This window comes from Euprymna scolopes, chromosome 35 (assembly GCF_053919585.1).
Source record: "Euprymna scolopes isolate OS-2025 chromosome 35, ASM5391958v1, whole genome shotgun sequence".
NCBI classification, from domain to species: domain Eukaryota; kingdom Metazoa; phylum Mollusca; class Cephalopoda; order Sepiida; family Sepiolidae; genus Euprymna; species Euprymna scolopes.
Genome location: NC_136516.1, coordinates 16,397,192 through 16,414,853, shown reverse-complemented (window position 1 = coordinate 16,414,853; position 17,662 = coordinate 16,397,192). Strand labels below are relative to the sequence as shown.

Here is a 17,662-nt window from a genome sequence, read left to right as displayed (position 1 = left end):
CTAAGCTATTTTTGGTACAAACAATTTCGTTTTTTTTTGTTTTTTTAAAAATTTAATTCAATATCTTAGGACTTTACGCATTAACTTTGAAATAGACTAATAGACCCAGAAAACTAATATGTATCTTTCAAAGGATTTTACAATGAGTTTATTTAACTTCAAAATTTAGCTGAATTTGTCAACTTCCAAATGCCGCGGTGAAAAAAAAAAAAATTATATATATATATATATATATATATATATATATATATATATATATATATATATATATATATATATATATTATACACGAATAAGGACACATTGGCCTTTTTTATAGAGTGGAGAATAGATTATTAAATGAAACCCTTTTTTTGCACTTCTGTTCTTTGCATTTATATTTAATATCCGCTTTGCGAACGCAGGTTATTGTCGCCAGTAATTCGCCATTTTTTTTTTATCACCTAAATGCCACGTTTCAATTGACAGTGAAAGTTACGACAAGACAAGCCGCCATTTAAAGGCCAACGGGAAATACTTGACGACTGGAATGGCGAAATACGGAGGACAATAGAACCGATTTGGTGTTAAGTGGAAAGAGTCAGCGACAGGGGCGGATGGGGCGGCGAGATAATATGGTATTTTTTTTTTTTTAGTGGGGGAGGGAGTCAAGTGGCCATATTTTTTATATCTAGGCTAGACAGAAAGAGGAGGTTTGTAATGGTGCACCTTTGCGTGTGTAAAAAAATTTAAAAAAACAACGTTAACTGCATCAGTTAGATGAATGAACTGTTAGAGTAGAGATTCCCATGCAAGATAATAGATTTTGCCAGATAGATGAATGGGCCTATGCAATGTAAAGAAAACCGATACTAAAACAAATTTAGGAAGATTCGTCCACGGAAAACTCGTCCATTTTTGCAAAGTAGGAAAACTGGTCCATTATTGAATAAATTTCGACTGAAAACACATTTTATGACCGTTATTTGAGGAGATATTGTTTTTAAAAGAGAACACACGTCCCATCATATTAAAAAAAATATGTATTTACTTGTTTACTGTTGTTTAAAAAATAAAATTAAATTAATTTTTTAAGTGTTCGCTAATTACCTAACTTTGTAAGTTTCTAGTGGTTCAACTTGTTTTAAAGTGTTTATTTCATAAAAAAAAACAAACAAAAAAACAAGCAGTATCGAGTGTTATTTTATAAAACAAAAAAACAAAAACAAAAAGAAATGTCCGACATAAAAGGATCACACCCTGGGTAGTCTCTTTTAAAAACAATATCTCCTTCAGTAACAGTCATAAAATGTGTTTTCAATTGATGTTTATTCAATAATGGACCATTTTCCTACCTAGCAGAAATGGACGAGTTTTCCGGCCACCATTAAAACTCATCGTAAAAGAATAGAGTTTGTTTTTTTCCATTGTATAAATATTTTTATAGACACAACAAATTTCCCTTTCTTCATAATGATGTTCAGTAGCCTAGGAATAAGACGGTTCGGATAAAACTCTGCTAACCTCTTTGAAATTGAAGGGCTATAATATAGAGAAACAGTATGCCCATCTGGAATTCTAGGCGATGTATGTGTTCCCCGCTTATCTGGGCATTGTTTCCAGTCGTTCTGGACTCAAGATGTGTATGCATGTATTATACGGCATGATCACGTTGACACACCAGTTCTCGTCAGATCACCGAAGTTAAGCAATGTTGAGCCTGGTTAATAACAAATGAGTGACCATTTGGGAATTCTAAGCGCTGTATGTGCTCTCCGCTTATCTCGGAATTGTTTCCAGTCGTCCTGAACCTCCACTTTACACTTGTATTTAACAACGCCGACCCAGGAGAGGTGTGGTTGGAGATTGTCCAACTCTTACCACAAAGATTCCACGCGCGGACACCCCTACAATCGGTATCCATATTCTGTCAAAACAAAAAGAAAGCTACCATATACAGACAGTGGAACCTGCAGATGCAAAAGACTGCTTACGAAACGTTGTAAATAGCGGCGGCAAAATGTTTATACAAAGACATTTGAAGAGATTGTTTGCGGGCACTGATCCCGTGGGCCAGAGAGTAGAACGTATGACTATCAACTTGTTTGTTGAAAATTCGAACTCTGGTTCGCGATGGGTACTAGTCTAGCCGCACTGAAGAGCTGTGACATAGCGAAACATTTTGTCTTTAAATGACTATTAGTAACAGCTAGTAGATATATATGAAATATATAGCATAGTTTCAGCTTCAAACGGACAGATATAAGATATTCATTGATAATAGTTTTAAATTAAACATGCGAAAATGGGCGTAGATCAACTAAAAAAAATTCTTAAACTTTCAAACGTGCCAAAATCATCTATAAATATATAAACGAAAATGTATGTATGTGTGTGTGTTCCCTTTTCTGTATGTCTACAAAAGGCTTTTTTCAGAGAAGAGGTCGGTCGGTTCACAACTTTTTAAAACATTTTATATCACATATGAATCGTAATATCTCACAGTTAACAACGAAGCTCGCCTGTCTATTTAATTTGCTCGATTTCGGGAAGATAAATGTTCAACATTTGTCGCTCGCCGTAGGTGGGTTAGTCTTTTTCCTATAACATCTTGGGAAAAAAAAAAAAAATTAAAAAAAAAAGCGTTCCGCAGTAAATGAATACTACCTCGCAGTCAAACTTGACCTCATTAACTCATTAAAACGGGCACCCGCCAAATCCAAATAATTAAATAAATTCAAACGTGTTTCCGTTAGCATTTCGCGGTGGGGCAATGGTTAACATCGAACGCTTTTTTTTTTTCACAATTTAATTTACAACTTTGCCTCAACGGTTCGGGTTCGATCCTCATACTTACTTCTTTTTTTACCCCCCCCCCGGAGTTTCCACACACACCTCCAAACACCCGGGCAACGCCGGGTACCCCTCGCTAGTACCATATAAACTCGAAAGCTCTATTGTTGGCATTGATTTGTAAAAATTTTCTCCCTGCATACGAAAATAAAAACAATTCAAGAGACAAAAAGATATAAGTAACAGCAATATTTTTTCAGTCCTCTAATTCTTCAAAAAAATTTTAATCAAAGTTTTATTCGATTGAAAACTTTTTTAGAAAATAGCGGAAGGTGGGGTGCCCGGATTTGCCCGGGCGTAAAATACGCTTAATTTGTCCAGATTTCGTATATATTATTACACTGATTTCGAAAATTAAAAAAAAAAAAAAGTATTTCGGTGCTATCAGCTAGAATCGAAACCAAAAACAAAACTATAGCATTCAGAGCTGGTGACGTTACCACTGTACAACATGACATGCATATGACCTGATTAAAAGTAAACTAAGATACAATGTACAAAATGTGGGACTATTTTTTTTCAATTTTGACCCATTTTTGACCCCTTAAAAACCATTTGAACCGCTAAAGACCCATAAAAGAACAGTCTGTAAAAAAAATCAAAAAAAAAAAAAATCCAATCATTTGAAGCCTCTACCGTCAATCTGCGACTTTTAGTTTCGGAAGAGATAGAGTTTGAAAATATAGAGACATTTTCTTGGACTTTATATTTTCTACTTACTCTCCCCTTAAATTAAAACTATTTTCAAAATTGAAAAAAGTAATGTACTCGTTACAATTTTTATCACATCGGATGAATATAGATAAAAAAAAGAAAAAAGATACATTTGATTTTTTTAGGAGTGAAGAGAGTTAGTTATTAAAAGTGAAGAGAGTTAGTTATTAACAGTGAAGAGAGTTAGTTATTAAAAGTCGCAAATTCGTTGTAAGAAAGTAAATAATTCAGTTTGAATCCTTTTTTTCTTCCGTGCGGCTGCGCGCCCATAGATTTGAAGGCGTGACCTTACGAATAATGATGAAAATAACAATTCAAAAATTTTCCCAAATCTTGCAATGGTTTTTATCTATATGCTAGACTACCGTGACCCGTTGGGTCAGTATGTTATATTATGGTTGGTTGGTTATTTTACGTTGGTTGGTTGTTTGTTTAATGCCGAATGCAAAGATTTTGAAGAAATCTTTTTTAATAGAATATATTTGTTGTTTTCAAGTCTGTTTCTATTTAACCAATAATTGGGACCCTAACAGGTACTATCACTTTAGGTCAGAGTGGACATGGAAACAATGGCAATCAAAGGGTGGCTCCACACTCCCCAAAGCCCGCAAGCTGGGGTCTCACCACTGGATATAGTTTAAGGTCATATCCAGGACCATGTTATATTATCTATGGAATTCATGCATGAGCATGACACTTGTGACGTAAAGAAAATAGGTTTTTGGACATAACAGAAACGTTTCTATGAAAGAATATTAAAATGAAAAAAGACTATAGATAGATTTATAGGAGTCGTTCTGTTTATAATTGTTTATTAAAAAAAAAAATACAGCCATTGAATTATAAGTGGTTTGCCATGCTTATGTGCACTGAACAGATACCATACTACTTAAAGTTAAATTCAAATTTTGATATATCTTTTAATATAAACGCAAAAAAAAACAAAAAAACAATTGAGGCGCTGAAAACGTACACAGTAAAACAATAAGTTTTATTGCCGCGTTTATTATTTATTTGTAATGCAAATTATAAAAAACATTTTTGGGGTTATTTATGTTGGTAGAAGAAAATGTACGAACGTTTCTTTTTTAAGAAAGGTCTATCAAAAAAAAAATGGAGAATAAATAAAAAAATGAAGGCGGTGGGTAAATGGCCGTTGTAAAATGCTCTTATGGTTATCAACGGGTTAAACATTTATTTGTAAGAAAATTGCGTCAAAATAACTTAAACATAATACGGAAATGAACGATGCAAAAAAAAAAAAGAAATGGAGAAAGTATTAACACTTTTTTATTTGGATAATTTAAACGCGAAAAATACACGCACAATTGGGATGCTGAAATCATACACAGTAAAACAATACGTTTTATTGACGCGTTGATTATTTGTTTATGTACGCATGCGCAATCGGAAGTCGTAAACCGGATGTTGGGTTATGTTAGATGGTCAAAGAGAGATAATCCATAAATGGATAAATGCAGAATTATCTCCCTTCCATCAAAAGATTAGTCGTGCCTGGCAGTCAGAGGAGACTAGGAGAACAGACTGGGACATTAACATGGCCGCTATCGTTCCTCAATCGTTCATTACGAACATTTAAGTTTATGTTATAGTTAAATAAATAATGTATTACGAATGCATTCAGTGTTGATTATAATTCATACCCTTTCAAGTTTCGGTTTTACCAAATAATCACAAACACATCAGGTTACAACACTCGTTACAAGGTCATTTGATTTTTATAATTATATAGATAGATAAATAGGATAGCGTGTGTGTCATTTATTTTCTGTGTCACGCTTACATCAGAGTAGTTCAATTGTTATAAACTTCCATTTCTTGGAATAAATAATTTCACCAATAATTCTTCATAAGTTTTGGTTTCGATTATAGCTGATGGTACTCCAGTAATTTATTTTTATTTATTTATTTTTCATAAATAACTTTATTAAGCATTTTTTACAAGTTTTGCTTATGGCTAATGGAACTCGATTTTCGATTCAAGCTAATGCACCCAAGTCATATGGATATATATGTTTTTATTTTAGAAATCTCAACTTTATATAAAAATCGATAGAACATTAACTCTATAATAATACATACGATATTTGCAAGAATTAAAATATATTCAAGTGCACTTTACGACCGGGCTTAATCGGGCGTTCGTGTTAGCTTAGATAAATACGTTTGCAGTTTTTCTTCACTTATGCTGAACTTCTACAGAATTCCAATATCAACATATTATATGAATGACATTCATTTTTTTTGTCAGTTCAACCAGGAAGGAATATCTTTGGGATGAGGGGCTATACGTGCTCTTTATACCTAAGTATTTCGAAGCCTAATGCTTTTCTTCAGAACAGGAGAAAGAAGGTATGGTACAGATATAGGTAAATGTGGCATCTAGCTTAGAATACATTAGGAAGGAAATGTTAAAATGAAAATAATACATGGAAATCAGTAGGAAGTTTTTTTAAAAACTTATATACTTATGCTCCACCCCACATGTTGAGCTTTTGTATCCTGATAAATCTCCATTTAAAGACTCCTTCAATAATCTTTAATACCCTCACAGACACATTTATATCAGCATCTCAAAGATTAAACCGCACCCTACCCCTTTTCTTGGCCTTTTGGCCAAGATCAAAGTGTAGTATCTGTTCCGGCAGATACTACACTTAAGATAATTTGTACCAGTCAATGGAGGGGAAACCCTCTATACTGGGACAATTATTATTTTTGGTAACCAGAGTGACCCCTTTTAGGGGAGCTGGTTTTTACCTCACATTAAAAACGGCCTTGTGCCTAATTTGCTCAGTGGGGGAGCAAATAAATACCATCTGTTCCGGCAGATACTGCACTTAAGATAATTTGTACCAGTCAATGGAGGGGAAACCCTCTATACTGGGACAATTATTATTTTTGGTAACCAGAGTGACCCCTTTTAGGGGAGCTGGTTTTTACCTCACATTAAAAACGGCCTTGTGCCTAATTTGCTCAGTGGGGGAGCAAATAAACACCATCTCAAAGATTAAACCGCACCCACTTGCTAGACATGACCAAACACACGTCACTCCCTTCATTACACTGGAGAAAGCCGAAGATACGGTCGAAAATAGTTTATTTTTAAATCGGCTTTGTATTACTATACAGATTCGAAAAAGTTGTCAAAAAAAAACAACAAAAAACACAAACAAAACAAATATATAACACATAAATGCTATCAAAAGCAGCTGGATAATTTTTTTAGTGATTTTATTTAATGTAACATGTTTATTTAGTTCGAAAAAAAAAAAGAAGTGTTTACCGATGTATTAGAAAATTTAAAATGGCGCCGGACTCTATTGGACACAATATATTGGAAAAATGAGTTAAAAATAAAAACTATACAAAATACTGTTAGAAACCCACCGATTATATGTCAGCCTATGTCACCGTAACATATATTAAGAGAGTTTCTAACGGTATATATGTTGCTTTAGTTTCCTAGCTGTAAATCCACTGAAACTCCTGTGTTTATTAAAGAATATTCGATGAATAAAAAGAGCATGTCTGTAGTATGTTTATTTATACGACCGCTACACATGTGCATACATGTTTCAGGAGTAACTCTTTTCGTGGAGCCTGCATCATCAGGCCAAAAACCATTATCAAACTTAACGTTGGGTTTGTATTACTGCACACATAGATTCGAAAAAGTTGTCAAAAACAAATATATAACAAATAAATGTCATCAAAGGCAAGATAAGTTACTTTTCTACCAAACTGGATATGTTTTCGGTGTTTTTATTTAATGTAATATGTTTATTCAGCTCGAAAAACACACTGTGTTTACCGATGTATTGGAAAATTCAAGATGGCACCCGGCTCTCTCTTTAACGCGGTAAGTTTGGGAAAAGGTGCTATAAATATAAAACTAGACAAAATACTGTTAGAAACTTGCTCAATATATGTTACCGTGACATAGGTTGACATATATTCGGTGTTTGTTAAATAGTATTTTGTCTAGTTTATTATTCATAACACCTTTTCCCAAACTTACCGTGTTAAAGAGAAAGTCGGGCGCCATTTTGAATCTTCCAATACATCGGTAAACACTGTATGTTTTTCGAGCTAAATAAGCATGTTACATTGAATAAAAACACGAAAAATATATCCAGTTTGGTAGAAAAGTAACTTATCTTGCCTTTGATAACATTTATTTGTTATATATTTTTTTTTTGACAACTTTTTCGAATCAATGTGTACAGTAATACAAACCCTTAACGTTTGTATAAATAAGCACACACACGCGTGAGAGAGAGGGAATATGTATGTGCTAAAACTTTGAGACTTTCACCTTAGATCACCACGTGCCTATACCTAACCCTAATCCTTATCTGACCCAGCTCCACGTCATAAATAAGCACTATTCTCCTGGCGCAGACATAGGCGGCTTTTAATGGTACTACGAATCAATTTGTACGTTTTTATTGTTAATTTGTGGATGAGTGTAAAAACCTCATTCGTAAATGTGCGAGGTTTTGCAGGATGACTCTCGTTTATATCAGAGCAAACGATCTCATCTACGCGAGCTAATTTCCCCTTTTTACTTTCTATACAGTCATAAAATGGTTTTATTGCTAGAAGGCCGCCATTTTGTTTTTAACGAGTTTCTTCACTCTGCATATCTCCCAATTAACAATTGTAAATCGCTCGCTGACTAGAAATGTTTTTTTTTTTTTTTTTAAATTTTGATATGTCTGGTCATATATTAAAGGATACCCTCAAAAGATTAATAAACCGAAATAATGGTTGCTGCTTAGTGGAAAGCAGTCTTCTTTATTAAAAAAAAAAAATGAGCTATCTAGATCAGTGATTCTCAACCTTTTTTTTTTACTCATGGACCCCTTTTCCCTTCTTTTTATCTTGGTGGACCCCTTCATAACTATTGGTCATAAGACAATCTTCTATTTTTCACTCATATAAATTTTGAGGTTTTAATAATCAAAGAAATAGTATATAATTAAGCTTTATTTTTAAATGAAAACTAATTTAATGCCAATAATAATTATGATAATAATGATAAGTAATAACAACAACAACAACAACAACAATAATAATAATAATAATAATAATAGTCATCATCATCATCATCATCATCATCTAAATTAGAGTGATAATAATTCTTTACCAATATCTTGTATTACAATATTACAATGTTTCTTCCATGGTCAAGCCGATGGAGATCAGACAGTAGAAATTAAATTTTTAATAATAAAAACTATTCTGAGTTGGTTTTCTTCATGGACCACCAAAATATCGTTATGGGCCCCCATTCTGTTATGTTTTGCCTGTGGACCCCCCCCCCCCAAATATTCCATGGACCCCTAGGGTCCATATGGACCCCGGTTGATAACCCCTGATCTAGGTAGTCGGTAATGCAAAACTAATTTAACATGATCGCGATAATTTCATTTCCTTCGTAAAGAGTTTCATAACTTAAGCGTACAACCGGCGTATGCCTTCCAACAATTCAGTCTCGACTTAATTCTTTATGAGCGAATAAATAAATAATAAAAAAGGAGTCTTGATCACCATCTAGATGCACCCTGGAAAGGGCGTGTGTAAAACAACCAGCTAACAATGTACGAGTAACCTCTACGATTATATAAATGCAACTTTGTGTGTGTGAGAGTTCGTTCCTTATAGACTCCGAAACAGCTGAACAGATTTTCTTTAAAATTTACATAAATTTAGCGTATAAGTCTGGGAGTGTTCTTAGTTAAGTTTTGTCTCAGAATACCCCCGATAATTACCGATAATTGAAACCGTAATTTTAATTCATCTCTCATCGGTAAAGCCATTTTTCCATGTGGTCGCTTAGCAACAATGATAGATCAACGAACTGTGAAAATTCTACTGTACGTAAGTTAATAACGTTTTTATTTTCTTTTTGCATGACGTTGTTTGTAGGTTCAAACTCCGCATATATTTTTTCTTTTCATTAACTGCAAAGAATTCCATAAGACTTGAAAATTTACGTTTATTTTTGTGTTTATTTTGCATGACGTGGTCTGTAGGTCCAAACCTCGCACGTAAATTTCTTTTCTTTTTTTTTTTTTCGTTAAACGGAGAGAAGTTTATATAAAATAATTTTATAAAAGAAACAGTAGGTTCTCTAGAGTGCAATGTAGAATAACATATTTTGGACCGAGTTACTGCATGGAGACATGTGAAGCTTCCTCCCGGGCGATTTCACGGATTTCGATGACAATAAAAATATAAGAGTGTGAAATATTCGTTGATCATCATTCAATCCCGGGTAACGTCGGGTCTCCCTGCTAGTTCTGAATAATTGTGAACTTGATTTTCTGCACTTATAGAACAGGCTTGAAATATAGCAACAGAAGGTTGAACGATTCAGGGAATGTTATTCGGGTGGAAGTTGATATTTATGTCCCTCTCACAGATGGGACACAAGGTCGATAAAGCGAGTTCCTTTTTTTTTTTCTTTTTTTTTTTTTAAGTCAGCGTCTTAGACAAAGAACACTTTGACCTGTGAAAAAAAACAAACAAACAAAAAATAACATGTTCGGTCAGCTCAACCGACATTACCCAGTTGGGGCGCTTCAGGCGATTAGCGATAAACTAACCCCTTCTCAAAACGTGAGAAGAAAAGCATGTGAATATAGATCTGCAAAGGACAATACTTAATCCAACAGAGAACAACCTATCTGAACAAAGGTCTCGACTCTGGTGGCTTTGCGTTGAGAAAAGTCGTCCAATTTGAGAGAAGAGTGCTGGAAAGGATGAGGGGCAACTGTGTAAGACATCAAGAAGAACAGACACCTTAGGAAAACGGGATTTGTTGTCAAAAGCAGATATGGGCACATTAAGAAAAGGATTTTTTTTTTAAGTAGAAATCGCTCCAGACAACACATGAAGCCACTTTATGTAAAGAGTTTAAAAATACTACTTAAAGGTAAAAAAAAAAAAAATAGTCAACGATCAGTGTTAGATGGATAGATTCCGACCAAAACAAACAGCAATTCTCCCCTCTTTGCCAGAAACATCGCTCATGGAATGTGAGGACAAAAAAAGGACAAAATAAGGGAAGCGAGGGTTATGAGGTTGACGAAAGTAAACTTAATATCTACTTTTTAATCTCCTTTTGATGCAGCTTTATGTTGTCAAATGCAAATGTCAAAAAAAAAAAAAAAAAAAAAAAGCGAGGTGTTTGGGTCCGGGGTCAACTCTAAAGAGAATCCAACGACAGCCCAGATAAAACAAAGGGGTTGCCAGGTTGGGCACGAGTTGGAAGGGATGAACTGATCTCAGTAAGCATGAAAACACAATCTCTCTCTCTCTCTCTCTCTCTCTCTCTCTCTCTCTCTCTCTCTCTCACTGGTGTTACCAAATCAGGCTGTCTGAAAATACTAGCTTCCTGACCCGAAAAGCACAAAACATTGATGTTATTTTTTCTTTTTTCTTTTCAAAACGCAATCATATTCTGCAAAACCTAAAACAACAATCTTTTTTTTTTCCGCTCTCTTCATCTTTCTGCCATCTCTTGCCTTTTCTCCGTTTCAATCTGCCTCCACCACTCTTAGTCTGTCTATCCTGCTTTTATTGTCCATACCATCGCGGTTAATCACCTGATGAAGGCTAGAGGAATAGTTGGCCGAAACTTCGTGAAACAACAACCATGAAAATGAGGATAACAGTCCGCAAATAAATATACAAATTACTCATCTCAAAGGATTCCAATAATAAAATAAAGAGTTGATATGCCGTAAAATAGCCGAAACATTAACACAATCATCTCCAAAAACAACGCAGATAAAACTTCATATCATATTTCAAAGTTTTTGAGATGAGGATTTGTTATCCGTATTATTTTCATTCACCAGACTACTGTTCTCATCTTGAGTATCATCTTCACAACGTTTTGGTGGATGTAACCTTAAGCCTTCTTCAGGCGCATCTTGTTGAACTCGCAAGGACTCGTCGTGCAATGGTCAGAATACTTGTTAAAGTGGGATTTTTCTGAAGGGTGAAGGTTCAATTCTTAGTGTGGACGAACGAAGAATACAATTGCGAATTATTTACAAACTCTATCCAGTCATGGCTTACGAGACGAGAACATGCTACTCCCATGGAGTAAATAAACGGTTTTGTTCGAAATTCCGTTCAGATTTCCGAGTTCGACAGAAACTATACCCGAGTTTGACAAGATACACCCAAAGAAGGCCGGAGGTTACATCGACCGAAACGTTTTGAAAATGGCATAAAAGATGAGAATAGTAGTCCGAAGGATCCAAATAATACGAGAAGCAACATCATAATGTTATTATTACATCAATAACGACTTTGTTTATTCATAAGATGAACCCAACTAAGAAAATTATATTGATGTCTTATATATTAGGACCCTATGCCCGGGAATAAAGATTATATGAACTAGTATGACTTACAGTGAGGGGTGAGGGTTACGTAGTACATGTCAGGAAATAGACGCACCTGCAGCTGACGTGGTGGAAACGGGAGTCCAGCTTGATAAATAAATCTGAAAAACCGTAATTACTGAAATTAATACATTCTGAAATATTTGCTTGTTTTGGGATAGAGTTATATTTGGAATAAAACCCTCCGATTTCATTTTTTATTTATTTTTACAAAGGAGTCACCTCTTATCAAGACCCAGAGGCCACTCAAGGATAAAGGTTACTGAGTGTTCGGTAGTCATTGGGCAATAGTGTTGTAATCGTTAATAGTGGACATTTGGTTAATTGGATTACTTAAGGGAAAGGCTTATCAAGAATTTGTTTACGTTGGACTTGAAGACAACCATATTGTACTCAGCTGGAAATCAGGCAAACGGAATAGAGCTCCACAGGCGTGCAGTTCGAAGAAGCTTTGTTCATGGAATCCACGTTTAGGATTAGAGAAAAAAAAAAAAGAGTGAGAGAAATTGTTAATAGTGGTTTCAGCCAGACGAGTGTTCCAATCAACAATGCTTAAATGAAATCTTTTGCTTATTTTATATCTATCATTTTCATCCTCTCTCACTGTATGTTTTTGATGTGCGCTCGTATTTTAAATATTCGCTTCCGTCGCCCTTTCCTGTTTATTAAGAGCCGAAGGTAACAAAGAAATGAAAAAAAATAAAGATTGGAATAGTCCATTATAAACAAAGGAGAATATCACCACATATGCTAATACTATTTAAACCGTGGCCTGAGGGTAAAAGACATACATTATTTTCTTGTTGATTGTTTCTTCCTACCTACAGCTGAGCTCTTTTCAAGTTTCAGGTCAATAAGCATCTCTTGTCTTAGCGATTATTAGTTTATCACACTTCTTGGCTTCACGTCATGTTTGGAACAATTTCCACAAGAATAATATATTGATTGTTAATTAGTTGGAATATTGTTTTCTCTTCTACATTCTATTTAATGTTATTACTTATTCTCGTAATAAAGTAACAACTCCAATATCTTTATGTGTCTGCACGTAGCTAAACTTCTTGTTTTTTATTTATTAGATTTATCTGGGTTTGTATTCTATGAGTTGATATTTTAGCATAAGTATATAAGCAATAAAAAGAGACAACGGAAAAAGAGGGACATACAGGGGGAGAAATGGAGGGAGACACACAGGAGGGGGAATGGAGGGAGATACAAAGGGGGAGAAAGGAAAGGAAGGAAAGGGGAGAAAGAAAAGGAAAAATGGAGAGAGAAAAGGAAGGAAAGGAGAGAGAGAAAAGGAAGGAAAGGGGATAGAGAAAGGGGTAAAAGGAAGAGGAAGGAAAGGGGAAAGTGGAAAGAGGAAGGAAAGGGGAAAGAGGAAGGAAAGGGGAAAGAGGAAAGAGGACGGAAAGGGGAAAGGGGAAAGAGGAAGGAAAGAGGAAAGAGGAAGGAAAGGGGAAAGAGGAAGGAAAGGGGAAAGAGGAAGAAAAGGGGAAAGAGGAAGAAAAGGGGAAAGAGGAAAGAGGAAGGAAAAATGGAGAGAGAAAAGGAAGGAAAGGGGAGAGAGAAAAGGAAGGAAAGGGGAGAGAGAAAAGGAAGGAAAGGGGAGAGAGAAAAGGAAGGAAAGGGGAGAGAGAAAGGGAAGGAAGGGGAAAGAGAAAAGGAAAGGAAGGGGAGAGAGGAAAGAAAGGAAAGGGGAGAGAGAAAGGGAAGGAAGGGGAGAGAGAAAAGGAAGGAAAGGGGAGAGAGAAACGGAAGGAAAGGGGTAAAAGGAAGAGGAAGGAAAGGGGAAAGGGGAAAGAGGAAGGAAAGGAGAAAGAGGAAAAAGGAAGGAAAGGGGAGAAAGGAAGGAAAGGGGAGAAAGAAAAGGAAGGAAAGGGGAGAAAAAGGGAAGGAAATAGAGAAATAGTGGACGCAATGGGAAAGGAATGGAGTGAGGGAGAGGGACGGATTGAATGAAAACAAAAAAGAGAAACATAACTAAAGATAGAGAAGGCTTTATTTTTTTTTTTTTTTGGTCGAGGCTTCCCACGGTTGTATCGTCCATAACACAACCAGCAAAAAAAAAGTAAAGGGAGAAATCGAAAATCATTTCAAAATGTTAGCCAAAATATAAACGTAGCAAAAATCGTAGGTGACGTGTTGGGGGGGGGGGTACACCACTTTGTAAAAAAGGTGAAGGGGAAGGCTCCCAAACGAAAAGGTGAACCACCAACCCCTCATTGCGCTGCGTTCTTGGAGTGCAACATTCGACGCCGGACTTGTGAGCCAAGTTATCTTTGCCAAAAAACAATCAAGTCAGGTCGACATTTAAGCAATACACAGAAGAGGAGGTGGAAAAAGTAAAACACACACACACACACACACACACACACACATACATACACACACACACACACACACACATCTATCTATATAGATATCTATAGCTATATCTTTCTATCTATACATACACAGATTATCGTTTATTTTGTTTGCGTTTCATTTGGACGAAATGTTTTTATCCTCGGCCCTCAAAACCAACAGATTTGATCATTCCTGTAATGATCCGGCCCTTATTGATTTTGCGGTGAGAGCTTAGTTCTAGGAGGTCCACGCTCCTAGTCGTTGCGTTCTCTCTTTGAGAAAGAGGTTAGTTCAATGCTAATCGCCCGAGGTGCACTTTCCAGGGAATACCGACTGGGTTACCCCCACCTCAAACACTTTTTTTTGCAGGTAAGAGTACCCCTCCCCTAGGGCGCTGACTTCTCAATCCCACTTTCCGACCCTAAAAACCCCAATTATTCATACGAAAGAACATTTTTACCCTAATGCTAGTTGGGAATCATTTTCCCCTCAGTAATGTGATAAACAGTGTGTGTGTGTGTGTGTGTGTGTGTGTGTGTGTGTGTGTGCGCGCGCGCGCGCGTGCGCAGCATTAGTTCAGAATTAGAATCACATTCCCTGGAACCGGTAATGTAAACAATGATTTCGGAAGATCGCTCAAAAAGGGGGAGAGCGGGGGTAGAAAGTTGACTACTGTACTAGTAGACAGTTTTGTCTTTTATCTCAACTTTTGTAGACACTTTACGGAATACATACACCTCAAGATATATATATATATATATATATATATATATATATATATATATATATTTGTTTATTGTTATATAAACATGCTCACATCCCGCTGCTACAAATAGCCACTTGTTTCAATCAAACAACAGATATCATCAGGCAGCGACTTGACTATTCAAAAGTTCAATGAATAATTCATTGACCTTTTGAATAGTATAGCATGTTTATATAACAATAAACAAGTATTATCAGCTCTTTTTATTGAGCACTATCTAACAACCTCGTTGAATTCATTAGTCCATTATTTTTGAATATAAAAAACCCGAGTATGTATGTATATATATATATATATATATATATATATATATATATATATATATATATAATCTCGAGGTGTGTGTATCCCGTAAAGTGTCTACAACATACTTGATATATATATATATATAGTGTGTGAATGTTTGTGGTGACAACTCTCAACCTATATTTCTCAACGAATATTTTATCTACAGACTAGAAATTTGGCATATAGGGTATTCAGACACATGGAAAACTTTAATCAGTTTTCATTCGGAAAAAAGGGCTGCTAAGGTGTCTAAATTGAAAAATGGGTACTGGAGAGTCATAGGATCTTTATGTTTGTCAACTGTTTCACGACTGCGCATGCGCGAATCGTTCACATTATGTTAAGAATAAGTATATTAGAAAACACTTTTTAAAGATCGTGCCAGGCTGGCTTAATGGTTATTGTATTTGGCTCATTGTCTAAGTTTTAGATTCGATGTCAGTTTGGGCATTTTTTTTTTTTTTTTTTTTACTAACAAGGAGTAAACTGTTTCGGGGGTGGGGGGAACATTACTCGCATGCACATGTCTCAGTTTCTTTCCGTTTTTTTTATTTATTTTTTACTTCATTTTTTTTTTTAAGGAATTTAACGTTGCGTTTAATACCGGGCAACGCCAGGTACATCTAGTAATATATATATATAGCTTCGTATTTCTGCACATAATATATTCCGCATAATCACGGTGACTCACCTGTTATCGTTTGATTAGCGAAGTTAACGGTAAGCCTGGTCATGACGAGAATATGCAAGTGACTAGGACCGCTTGTGACTTTGATATTCTCATGAAACTTCCTACTTCGAAGCAAACTGTTTCAACCTGTATAATAAGATGAATGCAGTCATAGGTCAGTTTATACCCACTATTATGATGTGGTATGAGTGTGTGAAACGGCACTAACCCTATTCAGATTGAACCGGCTTCCTACAAAGGAGGAAGTTTCATGGGAGTATGAAATTCACAAGCGGTCCCAAGTCGCATGTACTATGTGATATACCTCGTGTATTATTTTTTTTTCTATTTATTTCGATGGTGCTCAATACGCAAGTGGAACTTAGTAATAATGTACGTCCTAAAATGGAATACTGTTGTCACATCTGAGCAGGAGTTGCTCCGTTCTTCCTATTTTACCTTAATAGAGTTCAAAACAGGTTTTGAAACTTGGGTGATGTCCCTTTTGCTTCCCTGCAACATCTTTCCCACAGAAGAGACGTTGCGAGCCTGTCTCTGCTGTCGTTACCTTTCATAGCAAGTGCTCGTCTGAGCTCCTACGATCCCATTCTTGCCAAATTTCAACGAAAACACTCGACTAGCTTCAAACACTAGCAACAATTTTATCCACCCTCTGTGCCTAAATGTAAACGCATATTCCATTAACAAAACTTATCTCCTATAACTGCCAGCTTGCGGAAAACTATTCCACTGGCTTGCTTCCCGGCCGATTACAATATGGTAACCTCTAAGTCCAATGTAAACAAGTTCTTGTTGAACCGTCCTCTTAAATAATTCAAATTCTACACCATTAACGATTACTAAACTACCACCTTACATTCAATAAAATTTATCCTCGAGTGGCGTCTTGAGTGATGATCCCTTGTAAATATATATATATAAAGTTATAAAAAGGTATATGGCGATTAAGCTACACTGAATACTCCGCGTTTCATCCATTCTAGGATTCTTCATGCTTATTATTCATTTGCTAATATCTTTCCTCTGATGAGAAGCATGCATTTCTTTGAAACTCCACGGATTAAGGAAATGTTGATATTTCTAGTGTGAGTAACCTGTCCTGTCGAACAATAAAATCATGTAAAGTATAATTTACCGTCTTTAATTGTGTTATATATATATATATATATATATATATATATATATATATATAACACAATTAAATAAAATAAAATAAATATATATATATATATGTGTGTGTGTGTGTGTGTGTGTGTGTGTGTGTGTGTGTGTGTGTGATCTTGCGTCCGTCAGTGTGTGTGAATGACGGTCTACCAAACTGTCAATTTTTGGTCTACAAGTTTGAAACTTGATATATGATGAATTCGGACTCGTGGAACAGATTTTTGCAATCACTACTACATATTGGGTACAATATAATAATCAATTGCGCATTGGCTCTATAATAATAAATATGAATGCTGCATAAATTAAAATATACTTAAGCGTATTTTCCGACCGGGCCACGCTGGGCAGCCTACTAGCATGTGTGTGTGTGCGTGTGTTTGTGTGCGTGCGCGTTAAAAAAAAAAGAAA

The 17,662-nt window shown here is 35.5% G+C and overlaps 1 protein-coding gene and 1 pseudogene across 1 annotated transcript in view; one reads left to right on the top strand and one right to left on the bottom strand.

The window, feature by feature from the left end:
• The window catches only part of LOC145259712 (matrilin-1-like), a 246,121-nt gene that overhangs the window by 208,320 nt on the left and 20,139 nt on the right, over positions 1–17,662 (bottom strand). The window lies entirely within an intron of this gene.
• LOC145260050 (U2 spliceosomal RNA) lies at positions 6,164–6,308 on the top strand (annotated as a pseudogene).